Source organism: Ambystoma mexicanum, chromosome 12 (assembly GCF_040938575.1).
Source record: "Ambystoma mexicanum isolate Mex_15411 chromosome 12, UKY_AmexF1_1, whole genome shotgun sequence".
NCBI lineage: Eukaryota > Metazoa > Chordata > Amphibia > Caudata > Ambystomatidae > Ambystoma > Ambystoma mexicanum.
Window position 1 is genome coordinate 903,574,433 of NC_090936.1, and position 22,742 is coordinate 903,597,174.

Below are 22,742 nucleotides of genomic sequence, written 5' to 3' on the forward strand. Positions count from 1 at the left end.
ATTCACACAGCCTTCCCCTGATAAACAGAATATTTTCTACCCATAACTGGCTCTTCACCCCACCCGCAAAGCCACAATTTCACATAGTGTCTTCTTTCCCACTCTGGGAAAGACTCATTGCAAAAGCTGAACAAAATAACTAAAAACGCGGTCTCCTCACACATGACCTAGAGTTGGAGGACAAGGGCTATTCATTACCTCCAGACACAAAGAAGTCAAGATCTTCACTCCCTTCAAATTCCCATAGTAAAAGATACAAGATAGAACCTAGTTCAAAGCTGCAGCCCTGGCTTGTGGCATAGGAAATCAGAGATGGTGGGTTATAATTAGGAAGGCAATGCATGGATGTCGATTCTCCTGCTAAACATTTTTGCTCATAAGGCTGATGACCTGCCAAGTAACCAAGGTTGGCAAAGCCAATGGCAACCAATCATTGCTCTCAAATGGTGTTGTGTTGCAACTGTTGCATTAACCAATCAAGTAGTGTAGAGATGACAGGTATTCGCCATTATCAATTTAGAGGTGGTCCCTTGTGGAGCCATCAGATAGGGTAATAGCCATCAGACAGGGTAAAGCAAATCAGAATGTTGACCCCTATATATTATATACTTACATGACACGACTAACCCAATCCCACCTTCCTGTAGGCTTTACTAACCAAGATTACTTTGTGATGTCAGAAGTGACATAATTTGCCTTTTAAACCAATGTTTTGCATCAAGAAATTAGAGAGCTTTGAGACTTGTGCGCTTAGCTACTTCCCCTGTTTTACAATTGTTGAATTATTTTACTTATTCTGACTCTTCCCATTTTGGGCCTGGGATTTCCCAGCCTACCTTGTCTGTGTGGGGCTGAAATCTCCAGCCGCTCCATTACACCACAGAAACAGAGTTCAGAGAGATAGCATCCCACACTAGTAAAGTTCAACGGTCAAAGTTTGCACCAACAACATTCACTAGCAACAGGGTCACACAGTGGCAAACCCTCAAAATGAGGAAGCTCAAGGTGACAGAATATTACAGTGGTAAATTCAAAGTTAGATCATTCATAGCAATATTCAGAGCTCAGGGTGACAGAATCTCACTGTGTGAAAATTCACAGTGGAAGAATTCGAAGTTAAGAACTCACATCCACACTGTTTCCAATAATAGAGTGCCCAGGCTTCAAGGGATAGGCTGACACAGTGGCAAAATCAAAGTTGGAAATCACAGCAACAGAGCTTAAAGAGGCAGGGACTCACAGTGGCAAAACTGAAAGCTAACATGTATACAAACAAAGTTTAAAGTGCAAACATGGCAGGTCTGACAGGGGGAATCTCGATTATGAAAAGGGACAGAGGCAAGAAAAGAAATGAGTACATATTGCACCCCTTACCTTGTTATCCAGTAACCGCCTGGACTGGTGGCTGGCTGCAGGGCAGGGCGCCTGGTGAAGAGTCATAAAGGGAAGTTGCCCTTATCCACTGCCCTTTAACAGCTGCCCAGGAAAGGCAGCCCCGAGTCTCCAAAAATGGGGTATGATTCCTGGGTCAGCTGACCCTCTGGAAAAACAGTCAGGGCTCAGGGGGGCCAGCGGAGGGAAGGGGAAAGATGGGCAAGAAGGGAAGGGGGCTGGCATGCTCCACAAAGCTGATGGCATTGGAGTAATTAGTGGGGCTGTGGATGGCGAGACAGCATCCTCTGGGCTCAGATAGGTAAGGAGGGGCTGGAAACTTACTTCTGTGGGAGTAGTTCTTGGCGGTGAACCTGCGTTTTGGTGGAGAAGCTTGAAAAAAATGTGATTGCTTACTCCTTTTTACTTGCTAAATGGATTTGGATGCAATTTTTCACACAAAGCATTTGACAACGGCCCCCCAAACTTAACATTTTGGGATCAATACATACAAAAAATGAAATGGTTATTAAGAAAACTGAATGAATTTTATTGGCAGCCTGATCCCATTTATTTTCCCATAGAGAAAATGCGTGAACTTCATTTCCTCCACCGATTTGGGGGCAATCCATCCAGTATTTAAAAAAATATTTTGACCGAAACTTGGGGGTGTCCCTGCTCCTTAAACCCTTTATATTGGCTTTGATGCTTTGTAACAGAGAGTCTTTTCAGAAATAAAAAAACACATTTTTTTTATGATGCAAGCAATGGCGAAAATGAAAGAACTCAAAATGATATTTGAAGGAGGAAAAATGCTGAACCCACCCATGAACTTAGAGTCTAATAACCTTCTTGACTTCAGAAAGAGATGCAAATCTCTTCTGTTTATGTAGTCACTCCTGTGGGAACACGGATTGTTTTAAACAGCAGCACTTAGATGACCTGGCTCTAGCCACTATATAAATATGAATACCAATAGCAATAGTAATAGCAATAATATCAGGCTAGAGTTCTTGCGTGGGAAAGAAGACACCATGTGAAGTTGGTGATTTAGAGGTGGGCTGGGGAGCCGGTTATGGATAGAAAATGTTCAGTTTATCTGGGTAAGACTGTAGGAATCTCACAAGATTACAGCGGCAAAGCTGCAAGACGTGCTCAGAAAGAAAATGTGCGTCACATATGGCATTGGACAATAGGGGGTAATGGGCGAGGGCTAGGAATGAAAAAGCACTTTAGTGGAGTGAGGGGACCTAGAAAAAAGAAGGGGGGACACATGTTGAGTGTCTGTGAGTTGTGGAAGACTTAACAACTAGGATTATTGCCTGTTATTGTGGGAATCAGCAAATTTAATCTACTGTGAAGGGGGCAATGGGTGATTAGTAACACATGAATGGTCTGACATGGCCATGGCTAGTAGGTCCAAAAGGCCATAGCGTCAAACCGGACATTAAATTATGCCTCCTATTATAACGATTTGTATGTATATTGGCCTACGCCAAGTTGCTTAAAATTGTACGCGAATAACTCTCTATGGCAAGGTCTTGACCTTAGAAATTGATGTTAGCCGCCATCTTGAATCAAGCCTCCATTTTAGGTTAGAACCGCCATTTTGGGGTTTTTGTACAAAGTCACCCTGTAATCTAAAATGGCCGTCTCGTGTGCCCTTGTTCTTGCCTTAACCTCTCCAACCTCTGTAGGAGAGTTATTGTCCAACCTGCCTTCAGGCTACATTTTGGGGTCATGAAGACCTTGTCCTTTGTTGACCTCAGGAGCAGGGGATTACTTGAATTAGCAATGTTAAACTACGAGTATACAAGAACAGTAATGCTATCCAAATATAATAGGTGCAACATTTGTTTGGTCTGTATTAAACCAGCATGCAAAGAGTGTAAATGTTAAATTAAAGAATAATGGAGTGTGTTAGTAAATGTGTTCAAAAGTAAACCGCATACACGAGATATGTAAATTAGGAAAGTGAACCTGGCACAACCCTAGCCCAGTGTATGATTAACCTGTAAGAGGGCTGGACATCATTTTACAAATTGTATAAATGCGTCGATGTCCAGCTAGGAAATTCTGTCACTGCTCACATTGAACCCTGCTGGCGACCTCTGTGATATATTGACGGCCGAATAGCTATTTGTGTACTTTGTTGAATACTGTTCAGTTTTGTAATAAAGATTCTGGGAATCTTTATAAGCCCGTGTCTGTGTATTTTCCTTTGCTCGGTGTAACAGCGGCAATATTGTATTTTTTCTGACTCAACAATAGCCATAGCTAATGGGCCCAAAAGAAACATATTGGTGCAACATGTACATGACCATGTCTGGAGACCATGGATATTGGCCCCCAAAGAATCCTATTGGTATAACATGTACAGGTGCCAATGCAGACACCCGTGGCCACTGGTTATCATCGTTGGACATTGCTACTGGGCCCCAAAGAAAGCTACTCGTGCAACATGGACAGTGGCCAAGGCTGAAGGTTGTGGCCACAGGCCTTGGCCAAAGGCCATGGCAATAAAGCCAAAAGAAACCTATTGTTGCAATATGTACAGTGGACAAGACAGAAGACCATCAGCACTGGCCATGGCTGAGGGTCATGGTGTTGTGTGCCCATCAGGGATCCAAAGCAAACAGATCTGCACACCTACCTGAAAGCTTCTCTGGTGGCTGGATCCATGCTGCGTGGACTACCTTTGGATTTCTTGTGCTTCACCCTCCCCTGCTACTGGCGACTTGGCATACTGAACTTAAGTTCGTTTTCTGGACTTTCTCTATATTTTTTGTTATGGATTCTGGAGTTACTTGGTGGCAAATGATTGTGTTTTTCTGTTTGTGTATTTTGTTGTTTTAAATATTTTTGCTTTGAATCTTTTGGAACACTATCCTGGGAACCTTATTGTACTGGAATATTGTCGAACTACCATTTTGGATTACATTTTGACCTTTTTTCCTGGAACCCTCTTCTATTAGTGTCATGATGCATACCCCCGGGCATCCAGACCACGTCCATCAGCCCCGGAAGCAGGCATCATGTCGCCTTGAGAAAACCCAGCAACCCCGGCAAGGGGCTGTCTGGGTTCAGTCCTGGCGCCTGTGGCGCCAGGCTCATTTGGGACATCAGTCCTGGCGCCATAGGCATCAGGCTCATAGGTGCACACTTACCTGAAGCAGACCATGCTGCAAGAAGATCCAAGCCCATGTGAGGCCTGGAAGGGACTACTTTACCTTAGGGACTATTTTGTTACTCGGGTGTGGTCGAGGAGGAATACCTACCTGGGACTACTTTGGAGGGTATTTAAACCACGCCCGAAGAGCAGCACACGCTTTGCGTTATTCTGCATCCAGCAGCGTAACGCTGACCGTGGCAGCAGCAGCATCCAGCCTTCTGCCATGCCCACCTCGAACCTGGAGCACCTAGAAAGAAGGAAAGAAGCAAAGGTTAGAACAAGAGTATTACCTGATTTCTTACCTGATTCCGGATTCATCGCATCTTCAAACCAGAGGAAAGACTTTGTTTTAAACGCGTCGCATCGCCATCAGCAGCGCCGCGCCAATCTCACCATTCCAAGCAGCATCTCTTCGATCCGGCGCTGACTCCATCTTTACATCGCCGAATCCCGGCACCTAAGGGGGACAAGAAACAACATGGTGAGCAGAGAGAACAGACAGAGACAATCTCTTTAGCCACCATATGCTTACCTGATTTTACCGCCGGAGGTATAATTCATCTGGACGCCAAATCTTCTTTTGCCGCACCTGTAAAATAAGGAGAAAGCAGTAAGTTTAACCCTTGGCATTATTTATCGGACAGTGTTGGGTAACACAGACCTTTACCGGAGCGCTTTCAGCTGTCAATCTTCTTATTGGGTCAAAGCTGCAAGATAAAAGAGGTATTGGACAGGAGTGAATTTCAGACATTTTGAACTCTTACGAACTATATTCTTACGGCACTTCGCCAGGATCTTTTGGAGTCAGGATTCGTCTACAACTCTTCCAATACCTTCAAGCCAGTGAAGTAACTGGTCATCAACGCGCCCCCGCGTGCTTCGCAGGATGGACGGCTCATCCTTCAAGAATATAAGGTGAGATTGCTGAGAGGGGCTTCAGAGGTGATTAGTGGGGAGGACAGTGGGGGTGCTATCACTTGAATCCACAAGTGGCTAAATCCATCTCTCCACTTGTAGGAGAATATTTCTACCGGCCAAGCAAACAAGATTAGGAGGGCAGATCCAGTCAGTCATCGCTGCACTACGCATCACGTGGGTGGAGGCCGCAGCAGTTGGGCGTCCGACCGATGCCCCTGTGGGAGCCAGGTGAGCATAACAGAACGCAAAGCCTATCTACAAATCCCCACCTGGGCGTTATGGAAACCTCCGAAACTGACCAACTGGCCCAACTATTGGGGGAATTTAGGGCAGAAGTGCACTCCGCTCGCCAAGAGACTAATGCCCTCAGAAGAGAACTATTTATATCGAAAGAGCGCACAGATGATCTCGCTAGACAACTGCTGCAAACTCAAGCTGGACAAGCACCCCTACCTTGTCCCGGGGGAAACCCATCTCCTGTATTATCAAGTAACCCTGCGCAAATATCCCTACCAGGAAATATTCCATAAGCTCCACCCGAACGCTTTGCCGGAGATCCCAAAAGGTTCGCCATATTTATGAACCAATGCCACTTGCACTTTTTATGCAGACCAGGAGCCTTCCCAAACGATCAAGCCAAGGTAGCCTTTGTATTATCATATCTCAGCGGCAGTGCAGCTGATTGGTCAATTCCACTAGTTACTCAGGATGACCCAATTCTTTGGGATTTTCAGGGCTTTCAAACGAGCATGGAAAGACTATTTGCCCGGCACTCTCAAGGATAGGCCCTGGATATTAAACTTTTGTCCCTACGACAGGGTAACCAGGATCTGCTAACCTATGTCGCAACCTTCAATAGATTGATAGTGGAAACCGGCTGGCCTGAGGAAAAACGAATTACATTGTTTCATCGTGGACTTCGGGGAGAACTTAAAGACGTCCTGGCTCAAGTTGTGAACCCACCTCAGGATTGCGCAGAATTTATAGACTTAGTGGTCCAGCTGGATCATCGACTCCAGAATAGAAAGGCTGATCGAGCTAAGTTCGAAAATCGAGTATTGGTTAAATCCAACATTGCCCCCAAAGGAACAGATGCATCAGAACCTATGCAAATTGGGGGGGTCAAAGGACCCTTAACTCAAAAGGAAAGGGAAAGAAGAAGACAGATGCAATTGTGTCTGTACTGTGGAACCTCAGGACATTTTCTACGTGATTGCCCTATAAAACCACCCAAGAAGGTGGTAGGAGTTGCTGATAAAAGTCCAAAAGAGCCTGATTCGGAAAAAGACCACGCCCGACAAGCGTAGAGGTCCGCTTGCCGAGCTTAAAGATGGACACTCAGACCTCGCATCTGATCATACCAATGGTCCTAATTGATCCTAGACAACCCTCACGTATGCACGCAGTAAGGGCATACATTGATAGCGGGGCTGTAGGGAACTATATGGACCATGAATTGGCTTCCAGGATGAATCTACCTCTCTGCCGGAAAACCAGCTCTGTTGTCGTCACCACAGTCGATGGAACTGAAATAGCCTCTGGGCCTGTAACTCATTCCACTGCAGAGATGACACTATTGGGTCAGGATGGGCATCGAGAGACTATTGTGTTTGATCTAATCAAAGCCCCTCAGTTCCAAATAATACTGAGGATACCTTGGTTGGAAACACATAATCCTTGTATTGATTGACGAGAGAAGAGAATAACCTCACCGGATTGTGCACAAACCTGTTACCCAAAGAAAAATCAGAACGCAGGCCTGGCCACAGTAACCACAGCAGCCATGCAACTACCTCCAGAATACCAGGAATTCCAGGATGTCTTCCAAAAGGAACATGCAAACACCTTACCTCTTCACAGATCGTACAATTGTCAAATCAATCTCATACCCGGTGCACAACCCCCTTGTAGCAGGATCTACGCCCTTACGGAACCTGAAAACCTTCACCTACGACAATACTTAGACCAGTACCTTGCCAATGGCTTTATTTGACCTTCCAAATCTCCTGTATCCTCAGCTTTGTTTTTCGTGCCAAAAAAGGAAGGTGACCTTAGAACATGCATAGACTACCGCGCACTAAATCAAATTACGGTAGAGAACCGGTACCCATTGCCTCCGATACCCGAATTACTAGACCAAGTAAAGGATGCTTGTATATACACTAAGTTAGATCTCCGAGGGGCATATAATCTGGTACGTGTAAAGAAAGGTGACAAATGGAAGACAGCCTTTCGCACCAAGTACGGTTTATTCGAGTACCAGGTGATGCCCTTCGGGTTGTGCAATGCACCAGCAGTCTTCCAGTATTTTATGAACAATGTCTTTCGTGAACTCATTGACGTCTGTGTTGTCGTATACATAGTCGATATCCTTGTGTACTCTTCCTCAGAATCAGACCATGTTAAGCACGTACGTGCAGTCCTTGAGAAACTACGCCAGCACAAGTTATATGCAAAATTAGAAAAATGTGTTTTTCATGTTACAGAAGTTGAATTCCTTGGATTTATCTTGACTCCAAAAGGAGTCCGAATGGACTCACGAAAGGTGGACGCAATTCTCAAGTGGCCATCACCTAGTTCAGTTAAAGGGGTGCAAAGCATGCTCGGATTTGCCAATTTCCACCGCAGATTCATTCCGGACTTCTCACATGTTGTACATCCCATCACAGCACTTTTGCGAAAGAACAAACGTTTCTTGTGGACCGAAGAGGCTGAAAAGGCCTTCCAAGACCTGAAAGCAAAATTCACGTCAGCGCCTGTCTTAAAGCATCCACGCCCAGAGCTTCCATACATAGTGGAAACTGATGCATCCAGTTTAGCCATGGGAGCTGTCCTGTCGCAGAAGGATCCTGAAACTGGTAAACTCCACCCAGTGGCATTTTGGTCCAGAAAGTTCTCGGCACCCGAGTTAAACTATGCGGTTACCGATAAAGAGTTATTAGTCATCAAATCCGCCTTTAAAGCTTGGCGACACTCTCTACTCGGTGCCAGGCATACCATTACTGTAATCACCGATCACCGGAACTTGCAGTATTTTAAAAAAACAAAGCCCAATCATCGCGCCAACTTCGATGGGCATTGTTCTTTGCCGAATTCGATTTTGTGATCACTTATCGACCAAGCTGTAAAAATGGCAAGGCAGATGCCGTATCCCGAATAGGAATGGAAGAAGCATATGCGAACCCGGAGCTGGTGCCTATAATTTCTGAATAAAGAATTCTTGGCATGACTACTTTACCGACACTAGAAGAAATTCATTCAAAAATCCAACAACTCTTCAATCCAGCAGCCCTGCAGGACTGGGTAAAGAAAGGCCCGGATTACTCAGTCATCAATGACCTACCCTACTACCAAGGACGACTATTTCTACCACACAAGGAATTACAGGAACATGTCATCTCCAATTATCATGATAACCTAATGGAAGGTCACCCAGGTATCGCAAAAACCGAAGCCAAAATTAAGAGACAATTCTGGTGGCCCACCTGGCGAAAAGATATAAAGTCATTTGTGATGTCTTGCAGCATTTGCACCCAAACAAGAGTCAGAAGAAAAAAACACCTGGCCTTTTACAACCTTTGGATATTCCACCTACACCATGGCACACCTTATCTTTAGACTTTATTACTGATCTACCTCCATGTAATGGATTTAACACCATTCTAGTTATCGTGGATCTTTTTTTCCAAAATGGCCCACTTTATTCCTTTGAAGGAATTACCTTCTGCTTCAGTCCTGGCCAAGGAGTTCCTCGAAAACATTGTTCGAATACACAGGTTTCCTTCTGTATTGGTCTCTGACCGAGGTAGTCAATTCATTTCACATTTTTGGAAGAAATGTTGCCAATTGGCGGATATCGACGTAAGGTTATCAACCAGTCACCATCCCCAGACCGATGGTCAGATGGAGAGGACCAACCAGACCCTTGAACAGTACCTTCGTTGCATGCTTCAACAGACCGAAAGTAATTGGAAAGATATTTTATGGATTTCCGAATATGCATACAATAACTCTGTACATTCAGGAACCGGACAAAGCCCCTTTTATACCATATATGAACACCACCCTCGAACCTCTGAACTCGATTCACCTCAGCACTTATAAATGCCTGCAGTTAGTCATTTACATTCTACTATTACACAAGCCTTCAAAGAAGCAACAGAACATTTGAAGCAAGCAAAAGAGAAATACAAGACAAATGCTGATCTACATAGAAGTGAAACTCCACATTACCAAATTGGAGATCAGGTTTGGCTAGCTACAAAACACATACCTCTGAAAGGAACTCAGACTTTTAATCCTAGATATTTGGGACCTTACACCATTAAGGCCATTTTCAATCCGGTGGCCGTCAAACTGGAATTACCCTCCAATATGCGAATTCATCCTGTCTGTCATGTTTCACTTTTAAAACCAGTTCAACCAGGAACAAGATTAACCAAACCACCAGACCCTATCTTGATAGATGGAGAACCTCAATTCGAGGTGAAAAACATCCTGGACTCCAAGGTGATTAAATCAAAACTTTTTTACTTAATCGATTGGAAAGGTTACGGGCCACAGGAAAGGTCATGGGAGCCTAGTGACCACGTTCATGCACCACGATTAGTGAAGAGATTCCATCGGGACTTCCCAGACAAGCCAGGACCAAGGGGAGGAACGACTTTAGGAGGGGCCTTGAGGGGGAGTGCTGTCATGATGCATACCCCCAGGCATCCAGACCACGTCCATCAGCCCCGGGAGCAGGCATCATGTCGCCTTGAGAAAACCCAGCAACCCCTGCTAGGGGCTGTCTGGGTTCAGTCCTGGCGCCTGTGGCGCCAGGCTCATAGGTGCACACTTACCTGAAGCAGACCATGCTGCAAGAAGATCCAAGCCCATGTGAGGCCTGGAAGGGACTACTTTACCTTAGGGACTATTTTGTTACTCGGGTGTGGTCGGGGAGGAATACCTACCTGGGACTACTTTGGAGGCTATTTAAACCATGCCTGAAGAGCAGCACACGCTTCGCGTTATTCTGCATCCAGCAGAGTAACGCTCACCGTGCCAGCAGCAGCATCCAGCCTTCTGCCACGCCCCCCTCGAACCTGAGGCACCTAGAAAGAAGGAAAGAAGCAAAGGTTAGAACAAGAGTATTACCTGATTTCTTACCTGATTCCGGATTCATCGCATCTTCAAACCAGAGGAAAGACTTTGTTTTAAACGCATCGCATCGCCAGCAGCAGCGCCGCGCCAAACTCACCGTTCCAAGCAGCATCTCTTCGATCCGGCGCTGTCTCCATCTTTACATCGACGAATCCCGGCACCTAAGGGGGACAAGAAACAACAAGGTGAGCAGAGAGAACAGACAGAGACAATCTCTTTAGCCACCATATGCTTACCTGATTTTACCGCTGGAGGTATAATTAATCAGGACACCACATCTTCTTATGCCGCACCTGTAAGATAAGGAGAAAGCAGCAAGTTTAACCCTTGGCATTATGTACCGGACCGTGTTGGGTAACACAGACTTTTACCGGAGCGCTTTCAGCTGTCAATCTTCTTATTGGGTCAAAGCTGCAAGATAAAAGAGGAATGGGACAGGAGTGAATTCCAGACATTTTGAACTCTTACGAACTATATTCTTACGGCTCTTCGCCAGGATCTTTTGGAGTCAGGATTCGTCTACAACTCTTCCAATACCTTCAAGCCAGTGAAGTAACTGGTCATCAACGCGCCCCTGCGTGCTTCGCAGGATGGAGGGCTCATCCTTCAAGAATATAAGGTGAGATTGCTGAGAGGGGCTTCAGAGGTGATTAGTGGGGAGGACAGTGAGGGTGCTATCACTTGAATCCACAAGTGGCTAAATCCATCTCTCCACTTGTAGGAGAATATTTCTATGGGCCAAGCAGACAAGATTAGGAGGACAGATCCAGTCAGTCATCGCTGCACTACGCATCACGTGGGTGGAGGCCGCAGCAGTCCGGGTCGGACCGACGCCCCTGTGGGAGCCAGGTGAGTGAAACAATTAGATCATGTCCTTGTGCCAATCAGTTTAAGTCCACTGTTGTGTTTTCTTCTTTTCTCCATCACTGTGAATGGGTTACCTGATCTTGGGAGATCCTGATCTATGGACTAAATATGTTTCTTCCTGTTTACTGAATCATTCAACTACCTTCCAGGTAGGAATTATCCTAGGAATGGGTAGGTATGAACCTGTCATTTAACACTCTGTTTGTATCATCCCATTTCTTCCTTCCAGCTCCAGGGGGGTCCTCAGGATCTCCATCACTCCCTTCCACCATCTGCCCCTCCATAGGCTGACTAATAGGTCTGCGTGTTGGGTTGGGGAGGAAGGTCTATCACCATCCTCCAAGAGTCTTGTAGAACCTCATCTGGTGACAATTGGCTAGTTGGCCCAAAACAAACTATCGGTGGCACTTGTGCAGTGTCCACGGCCAAAGGCCATGGTTAGTGTGCCACAAAAAAAATTATTAGTGTAACATGTACGGTGGCCAAGGTCAACAGCTGCGGCCCCTGGTCATGGCCAAATGCCATAGCTAGTGGGCCCCAAAGAAAGATACTGGTGCAACATGGACAGTGGCCAAGGCCAAAGGCCAGTGGTAGTGTGCCCCAAAGAAATGTATTGGTGTAACATATACAGTGGCCAAGGATGTAGGCCATGGCTAGTGGACCCCAAAGAAAGCTATTTGTGCATCATGTACCATGGCCATGTCTGATGCCCGTGATCATTGGGCATGGGCGAAAGCCATGGCTAGTAGGCCCCAAAGAAACCTATTGGTGCAGCATGGACAGTGGCCAAGGCTGAAGGTCAGTGCGATTGCCCCCAAAGAATGCTATTGGTGCAACATGTGCAATGGCCATGGCCAAAGGTCAAGGCTAGCGTGCCCCAAAGAATGTTATTGTTACAACATGGACAGTGACCAAGTGTTGTACCAGGGGGCAGATGGTCTGGTCTAAGCGGAGATGGTTTTTAGGTGTGCATGAGTGTCCACCAGTTTCATAGCAGAGATGTTGAACAATTCTTGGAGTGCCATGGCACTCCCTCTGGTGGGTGAAATCAGCAAAGTGTTCTTCTAGCTCATTGACCAGGAGGATTTTGAAAGAGCAGCGCTGAGATAGGGGGTGTTTAGCCTGACCTAGGAGACATTAACATCTCTGAGAAAGACATTATTATTTTGTGCTACTTTGCAGAGGCATTGGCAGCACATCTGAAATGTATGCCATCACTCATGCTATCAATGACAGCACTGGAAACTAGAGAGCACTAGAGATCAAACATGACATCACTTAGTATAGTTGGTGAAATAGATTGATACCCAAAGTTAATAGACTGTATGTGTCAAGGGAAATATTTGTATTTAGCATTCAATTTGAGTGTCTATCATTTTCTGTGGATGATATTCTAATTATTTGAGTCAATCACTAGGTACTGGGTACTTGCAATCAACACATTCAATCATTCATAAATACATTTTATGGGGCTTTGACATACCCATCTAATTACCAATGTAGCTGAAACTTTTTTTATTTCTAATTAATCTTCCTTGGCCTACCTGGATGTCTTGAAGTATGTCTCAGATGCAGTGATGGGATCAGGTCGGAAGGGTGAGAGAGAGGGATGGGGAGCTCCTTTTTAGCATGTAAGTGGCGTTTAGGCCAAGCTTTGAAGATAAGCACAGTTGAGGTGGCTTTGATTTCTATGGCCAGTGGGCTCTAGTGGAGCAGGGTGAGTAGGGAGAAAGAGTGTAAGTGAGAGGAGGCCCAGGGAGGGAGTGGGATTGTGAGGTTGGGTGCAAAGGATCACCTTCAAGTCTTGCTTCATCATTTATAAGGAAATCAACCTCAAATCACCCAGCTAATCTCACTGAGAAACTCAGCATCGCAGGCGGACAGTGTACTACCAGAGGCCAGGACATGTGCAGGCTAGAAAGTTGCTGCTGCAAAAAGGAAAGGACCAGAAAACAAGCGTTCTCTGCCTTCGACCCAATACTATGAAACCTCCTACCCATCAGACTTGCATCCATGCTCCTACAATTCAGAAAAGAACTCATATCTTCAAGGAGTCTTTCCTCCTCAACACCTAGGCCATCACACTCTAGAACAGAATGCATGCACAACAGAGGAAAATTCTGCCTCCTAACAATCCCCTGGGAACAGTATGGGTGACTGTTGTTGAACCAAGACCTCACTGTGGCTGCACTGGAATTGGGGCCATTATAAGTATGTGGGGTAACCCACATAGGTGCCAGCTAAGGTCTGTAGAGTGGGAGTACAACAGAAGGACTTAATTTGTCCTGGGCCTGTGGCTGGATTGTGTTTCCCAGCAACTACAGAACAAACATAGCGACCCCTGGTTCTTGCTGCATACCCACAATGCCTTGGCATTCGATTGGGGCACCTTCAACATGGTCCAAACTGCTTCAAGGGAACCGCTGAAGACATCCTTGATCTCGATTGCCAGAGACGTCTACATCTCTATGTTTGCTCAACTTCGATGCCCCACTGTCTCTGTATATGAGTCCTGACAAATCTTCAAGCATCCCCAATGCTGTCACCTGGTCACCAGCTTCTTCAAGCTCCCATAAAGCTCTGGGCAGTGATGCAATGGTGTTTTGAGCGAGTGGAGTCTGCTCACCATCAAAGGCAAGTTTCTGCTTCTCCATTACTGAGGTAACAGAGCCACGAACCCCACCTGCCATTCCCAGCATGTTTGCCCCACAAGACACTGCTGCTAATGAGCAGCAACAACATCATTGGGACCTGCTACCACTGATTCATGACTGGAATTTAGTAGGAAGCCATACATTTCCAGACTCCTGGTTCAACACTAAAAACCCTTGCTCTATGTTGTTGAGCCCCAAATAATGAAATAAGGAAATGTAAAGAGGCCCTGCTCTCCTGGTCTTCTCCTTGAGACCATAGTAACTTTTATGCCCCTCCTTTCTCCTGTCCTCTTATAAGATAATTTCTTGGACACTGACATTGTACTTAGTGAGTGCCTGAACACCTCTGTACATTTCCCAAGAGTGCTACACACATGTGTACAGGCACGTTATAAATGCCACAGCATATCATATCATATCATATCTACCCTACAACAGCTTGCATTTACTTTGTTTCTCTACAGGGGGCAAAGAGGTAGGGTTTGCTTGTGTTTTAGTTGGTTATTTGACTTGTTACTGTTTCTGTATAAGTCTATATGATTACAGAACCTTGATTGGATATTCTTTAATTTGTAATCATTGCATTTTATTAATTACTTTGCTACTTTTATCAGCTCACCTACCTCCGGAAGATGTAGGCTGCCCTAGGCCAAGGTTGTCAGAAGAGGTATACCTTTTGGGCTGTGCCTGATTTATGACTGGGAGCACTGCTGATGTTGTTGTAGTGTGGGGCTGGGTAGGCAGTGTACCCACTACTCATCCCTATACTCCTGCAAAGCAGTAGTTTTTTCATCAAACTTGCCATCTGTACAAGTTTCTTCTTTTGGAATTTGAAATAGTACTGGTACCATATGTAGTACACTCAACTCCCCTGTAATATAGTCACTGTTTGGTATTGATTTTAAAGGCTCCCGTAGGATGGGCGTGTTACTTTTATGGTTTCTGTTCATATTTGCATTCTCAGTGTCCCCTTTGTGGGAGTTTTGCAATGTTTTATGTTTTTCCTGATGACCTATTATTAAAGAACTGGTAGTTTGCGTTTGCCTGCTAAGGCTTTGGCAGCTTCAAATCTAGACAGGTTCATATAAGCCAAAACATTAGTCTTTCTCATTTGTGGTAATTTCTTTCACTGTTAAGATTCACAAGGCCAACAGAAATGAAAGAGTGGCATCACAGTGGCATCAAAGATGCAGCAGTTGTAGCTGCTGTCATGGAAGCATGTGATGGTATCGCAGATATCCGTTTCGTAACTTATTATCTGAAATTATTAATGGCTTGACTTATTTGTTAGCAACACCAATATTGCCTAGTCCTCGATAGAGGATTCAGAAAAGGAAAGATTCTGGCATTTTCAGAAAAAAGAATGATTCAGACATTCCTGACTGGGGCAAGAAACCATTAATTTCCTTTAAATGGATACTCCCCTCATTGAGCAGTTTATAAGTAATGTAGGACAGGTGGGCATGTCAATACATTGACAGTTCAATATTGAGGTATGGTAAATATTTCCTCTCTCTGTTTACTGTCTCATGTACTCCTTTAATTTCAAATGCACCATGAACTGCTTTATTTATTTATGGTTTGTCAATGTTCTCTGTAGAGGAGACAGTTTGGGTTACTGTGGAAAATGATATTACATTAAGCTCACTACTATTGGACAAAAAAAGAGCTGTCTTATTTTTCCCCTTCAGATACTGAAAATAGTTTCTCCCAAGCTCTGGGGGGTTCTGAAATGTCAGGTGCATCTATTTCCTCTGCTACTTTGGCCCTTCTCTGGATACGTGCAGTAGAAAGATTTATAGTCACAAAGAAGTTGTCTATCCCTCAACGTAAGTCTGACTCCATAGAGTCCTTCAGACTTAGTGTAGGTTGTTAACTATATCCAAGACCAAAGTTATTCGGTTTCATTGTAGAAATCATTGGTCACTCTTGGGTTTAGAAAGCAAACACATTTTATCTGAGTGATTTTATTTTCTGTTAATGAAAGGTCATTTCAAAAATCTGCTTGTTCTGGAAGTATTTTTTCCGGCTGCTATAACAATGTTTTTCTTAATAGCTGACATTGATCTACACCAATTAGCACACTGAAACGGAAGCTATTCCCTTGTTTGTTCAGTACTTGTAAAAGCTGTTTTGGCCCTTCTCCATTCATTTTTTCTGATAGAGAAAAATGTATTTCCATTAAACACCCGTATTGTGAAAACTGCTGGATGGAGTTGCAACAAATAAGAAACAAATTGGGCACAAAGCGTCACAGAAATGCCTTTTGTTGGTTTGGTGTAAATCCATCCAGTACTTTTTAGAAAAATCGACAGAGAATGGGGTGCTTCTGGTCAGAAAAAAATGTATATATCAGCCAGTATGCATTGCAGCAACTGAGGGTTTTCAGAATTGAAAAATCGTCTTGTTCTTTTTTTTCCATCTATGAGAGCATTTTTGTGGTAATTGCACAGTAAAAGTCATGGCATTTTTGCAGTAAGTTCAGGAACAAAGGGAACCAAGGGAAGGTCCTAAAAATCTATTTTCAAAATGTATGATACATTTCCAAGCAGGTCATGTTGCAAAAAATGTTAATTGCATGCAGTGGACCACCAACGTACGTATGTGCTGTTCTGCCACCTGCTTGCAATTGTACACATTTACAAAACAGAGTTTATAAGTGAAGCTCCGTTAAAAATAATGGAAAGGCTACCTGCAAATTATGCCTGCAGACAGCATTAAAGGATAGTTCCGGGACTTTTTTTTTATTGTCCCTACGGGTCGGCCATGTGTTTGTAAGCATAAATCGGTAGATCGTAGGAAACTTTCCTATGGACCTTACCCGACTTTTCGCCCATTATCGCACTCGAAATCAGCCTCCATTTTGTGATAATCCTATCATTCCGCCGCATCGACCTGGCTCACCTGCCTTTGCGGCACTAAATCAAATCCCCCGCCCCTGAGCCTGACATCAGCAGACGCGTACTGCCCATTTCAAGCACGTCTCGTGTCAACAATCGCTGCGCCTCAGCTATTGACGTGTTGCCATGGAAATGGCAGGACGCCTCTTTCCCCAATAAGTATAAACAGACCGTTTCACAACACACAGCAGCAGATTTTCGATTCCATTCCTCTCTCTGTGTTACTTTGAGTATTCTGTGACTCGTTTCAGTGCTCTGGTCAGCTACCTTCGCCGCTTGTAGCCCGTGTGAACACCTGTACCATCTCTGTAAATTATTTTACTATCTTTACCGCACAATGGCCACAATAATGCCGTATATGTACGAGCCCGAGTACACCGAGGAGGAACTACTGGAAAGGCAAGCACGCGAAAACGATGGGGATTCTGACGGCAGTTGGGAGGACCAGTCAACGGATGAAGAGCCTGGACCATGTCGCATGGACGGCGTCTCCACCTGGTGCACGTGCAATCGGTGCGAGCTAATGCCAACTGAGGAGGAGAACTGCTGCTGCCGTGAAAATTCCGGGTGCTTGGCCTACATTTCGGAAAGCGAGCAAAGTCTGCAGGAAGGCGAGCAAAGTCCGCAATGCATCACCGAGCTGCCAGAGTTCAGGGAAGCCTGCCTCTCACGGACAGTGTTGAGGATGATGATGGTGCTTATGCACGAACTTCGTGGCACTGTTCGTCCGCGTAATCCGAGTAACGAGTAAGTATACTCTGTTTGTGATGTCAGTGATGCCACCACTATTTCATGGTCGTCTCCCACATATAAAATTACATTTACATATCATTCGAACGCATGTAAATTGGTTCCATATAGTGCATTTTCTAGATATAATTTTTTTCTAAGAAAAATGACATGTGTTACCTGAATCGACATTGATAAGAAAGTTTGGTCAGTTTAATACAGTTTGCATCTTTTTTTTCACAGGTGGTACAGGCTGGTGGCCTATCGTTGCTTCACTTGGTGGCTTCACGGGAGGCTCGGACACCGCGTTCGGAGAGTAATACCTGCCTGTGCGGTACTTGCCATTAGACAACATTTCCCCAGTGACAGTGGACAATACCGCGGATTTTCCCTCGATGTGCTGCAACCTCAACTTTACAATGTGTAATGTTTATTATTTATGTTTAATTAAAATCTAAAATAAAGCCCAACATATATTTTAACAATGGTTGTTTTGATTTTTTAAATGAATCTAGTGTATATTCTCCTGGGAGGGTGAGGTATTTATAAACTCACCCCCCTGCATTCCATGTAGTAGATCCTGCAGCCATCCTCTTACATTCAGTTAGATGGCCTCTCCTTGGTGAGGCCCTGCGGCAAACGGGTCTTGTCTGCACGACCACCGCCCCGATCCACCCCCCGCCCTATCAAAGGCAGTTCGCACCGGGGTACTTGTGCTGGCAAGTGGAGCTGTCAGGGAGCGATAAAGGCCAAGAGGTGCCAAAGACCATGTACACTTCAAAGTGGTCTATAGAGCATGGGTTGTTGTTCCCATGTCTACCTCCAGACCCCGTGTCTCCTGCCAAGCATCCCCCCTCACGCTGGACGGCCCCCTGCAATCCACATAAGTGTGTCTCCATTCACGAGTCTTCCTGTGTCTTGTCTGCACGACCACCGCCCCGATCCACCCCCCGCCCTATCAAAGGCAGTTCGCACCGGGGTACTTGTGCTGGCAAGTGGAGCTGTCAGGGAGCGATAAAGGCCAAGAGGTGCCAAAGACCATGTACACTTCAAAGTGGTCTATAGAGCATGGGTTGTTGTTCCCATGTCTACCTCCAGACCCCGTGTCTCCTGCCAAGCATCCCCCCTCACGCTGGACGGCCCCCTGCAATCCACATAAGTGTGTCTCCATTCACGAGTCTTCCTGTGTCTTGTCTGCACGACCACCGCCCCGATCCACCCCCCGCCCTATCAAAGGCAGTTCGCACCGGGGTACTTGTGCTGGCAAGTGGAGCTGTCAGGGAGCGATAAAGGCCAAGAGGTGCCAAAGACCATGTACACTTCAAAGTGGTCTATAGAGCATGGGTTGTTGTTCCCATGTCTACCTCCAGACCCCGTGTCTCCTGCCAAGCATCCCCCCTCACGCTGGACGGCCCCCTGCAATCCACATAAGTGTGTCTCCATTCACGAGTCTTCCTGTGTCTTGTCTGCACGACCACCGCCCCGATCCACCCCCCGCCCTATCAAAGGCAGTTCGCACCGGGGTACTTGTGCTGGCAAGTGGAGCTGTCAGGGAGCGATAAAGGCCAAGAGGTACCAAAGACCATGTACACTTCAAAGTGGTCTATAGAGCATGGGTTGTTGTTCCCATGTCTACCTCCAGACCCCGTGTCTCCTGCCAAGCATCCCCCCTCACGCTGGACGGCCCCCTGCAGACCGCATAATGCCACGACATATACACGTCATTCATTCACAAACACACCCCTGTTTCGAATTCTTTATAACCCACTTCATATTTCTAATGAGAACTTCTTTGCGCTTTGCTAGTCAACCCGTGAAGGTGCTGGTTATCTGCTCTTCGTCTCTGTGAACTTCCGTGACCACTTTGAGCAAACTCGTCAGTTTGCAACCTGTGAACAGCTCCCTGTTCTACGACAAGAAACTACTCTGATCCCTGCATCTAACTGTTTGTTCGTCAAGGTAAGTCCATGTACCATAATCATTTTGCGTCCAATTTTTTAATTTATATCTATTTGCTAGTAGTCATCAAATTGCATCCATGTTTTCTTTTCGTTCACGACAGTACATGCAAGGAACTAGTCACATGTTCTGAGTTTAGTCAAATTACTTTTTCTATTTTTTGAAAGTTATTGAAATACTTATCCGCATGTGAATAACATGTATAGTTCCAAGAACCAAAACGGACCTTGCATTGAACCTTTTATGTGTCATTTAATGTTTTAACACATTGGTATTCATAGAGAATTGTTGATCTTTACTTTTCAGAACTTTCCATAATGCCTGCCTGTTCCATTGGCGGTTGCCCTTCGAAGACCCATAACAAATCTGAAGGTACTATAATGCATGTTTTCCCTAAGACAATAGATCAGATAAGAGAATGGGTCCGATATTGCGGATATCCAGCCTCTGAGATAGAAAGTAGAGTCCTAGAAGTCTTTGCGGACAAGAGGGGTGATCGATACCGCATCTGCAGCAGGCACTTTAGCCCAGACATGTACTCCACATCATTGCTAATAAGGACGAAAACACCGCGAGATAGGCGAAAATTGCTCTCAACCGCTATTCCCACTCTATTCGTCCACATCCCTCCACTGGTGAGTCAAGTTTACGTATTTATCTCTCGGCATTGCGGTAGTGTGTAGCATTAGCTAACAATAATTTCCCCATTTATGTATCCACTCAATATGAAGGCTGAAGATTCTCCATCCGTGTCGTTATTGCAGTCATCAGCCACTTCAAGCGCCTATCGGGTAATCTTACTTAGCTATTCTGACACTGACTTGTTTTAGGCATGTAAATCAATAGTTTTAATTGATCGTGTAATTATTTTACCTAATGGTACACCACAGTACTCGTCCTCTAGTCTTTGTTTTCAGTTATAATTATTGTTATCCAAAATAATGCAAGTACTGTCTTTCAGGGAGATGCTGAGGAGTCCAACGCATTGACGACAACCGTAGATGTCACTCAGATGCTCGAGGTACGTTTCCGGACAGTTCCATCGATGGAGATCATCAGATCTTGCATTCTTGTAGCGTGATTGTTACACACAATGTTTCTTTCGTTTTTAGCCATTGGTATGTCCTTCTGTCGTCGCCCTCCTATGTGTCTTCTTTTTTCAATATTGTGTTCATTACTAATGAAAGTCCTATGTTTCAGGGAGTCGATGGAGCATTAGTCCAAGAGGAAGGGGGAGCATGCAGTTACGGGTCGGCGCAACAGCTTGCAGAAGTGTGCACCGCAGTTACAGCGTCCCTTGATGTTCTTATGCATTTCGAGGTATGGATACTGACAGATCAATCATGCGAGATCAAATGACGTGATTACATCCGCTATACTTCCTTCTTTATTAACGCAAGTACTATGTTTCAGGGAGCTGACGGAGCTTCTTCAACAAGAACATCACCCCTAATAGTTGATGCAGATCTCTGGGTGGTGACACTTCCAACGATGGAGCAAATCGAATCATATTTAGATATCCATTATTTATTTTAGACAACTGATCATTTGTGCAGGTCTATTTAGATGAGCCGTTGACGCCTGCAGAAAGTTTATGTTCTTTTAAACAAAATACAAAACCATACTAATGCAATTACTGTGTTTCAGGGAGTTGCTGAAGCCTCATCTTCAATAATATCATCAATGGAAGTCTATGCGGAGCCCGAGGTATGGATCTTGACAGTTCAATCTAACTAGATCAACAATGCGTGAACTATTGTCGTTTGAATGTTCTACACAATGCGTTCATTCGTGTTTTGCTATTGAGATGTACGTATGGGTATTGGTCCCCAAGTACATTTTGTGTTTTCAATATTATTATACAAACTAATGAAAGTTCTATGTTTCAGCGAGTCGATGGAGCCTCAGTGAGTGATGGATGTGCTTATCATGAAAGTATAGTCGTTGCAGCGCGAGAGGAAGTGGAGACATGCACACACGAGTCGGAGCAACAGCGTCCAGATGTTGAAGTTCGAGGAAAGAAAGTTTCAAAGAAAAGAAAGCAAAAGAAGGTTAGTGTCCTGTTCACTATATTATGTTGTCTTTCACTGTCAATAGTTCAATACTGTAAGTTGTGTTTAAACTGAACATCCCTTTTCTAATCTGTCCTCTAGTTGCGAGTGGGTGTAAGAACTAGATCTACACAGACAGTGAAGCGAACGAGAGATGTTGCTTGTCAAACCTTTTGGCAGGGACTTGAGACTGGAGATGCATCGTGCCAATGGGAAGAATATGAAGTGATTGACAACGGAGCTATACCACCACCAGCCATTGATAGTGAATGTCCTCCTGGTAGTTTGGATGCAGTCGTAGATCAATTAACAGAATCCACACCCGCAAAAAATAAGAGCACGCGAAAGTTGAAGACATTGTTTTTTTCTCCCATCTCCGGACAAGGAACAGATGTTGCAATGGAAGAGAATGAAGTGGACGACAATGAAACACCATCAATATTACTCAGCATAGCGGAAGACGATATCAGAGATTGTACCTTTCATGCGAGTGACATGTCCTCAACGTTACAGGCCGAACCAGCTGGGATGCAGAGTGACAGTATAAGGAAAGAGGCCAAATTCATTGTATTCGATAGCTGTTTGATGGATATTATTATGATGATGAAATGTGGGCATTGGGTTGGTGGGGAAGTATGTGGGGAGCCATTGATTAATGTGACTCGTGCAATTCGAGGCACTAACCTTAAAATACATGCCACCTGTACACAATATCATCCGTTCGCATGGTCTGCACAACCCATGCTGGGGCAACTGCCAGCAGGCAATCTACTTTGTGCAGCGGCCGCACTTTTTAGTGGTTCAAGTTTTAAAAAGTTACAGTATTTCTTTCAGTTTGTGGGAATCCATTTCATTGCGAAAAGTCAGTTCTACAAATACCAAACCGATTATCTATTTCCAGCCATCAGCGAAGCTTGGAGAATGGAAAAAATGTCAATGGAAAGTACATTCGCGGGCAAACGCTTCAGGCTAGCCG

General features: G+C 44.9%; 1 protein-coding gene across 1 annotated transcript in view; it reads left to right on the plus strand.

The window, feature by feature from the left end:
- The window catches only part of TRHDE (thyrotropin releasing hormone degrading enzyme), a 3,000,980-nt gene that overhangs the window by 2,088,269 nt on the left and 889,969 nt on the right, over positions 1-22,742 (plus strand). The window lies entirely within an intron of this gene.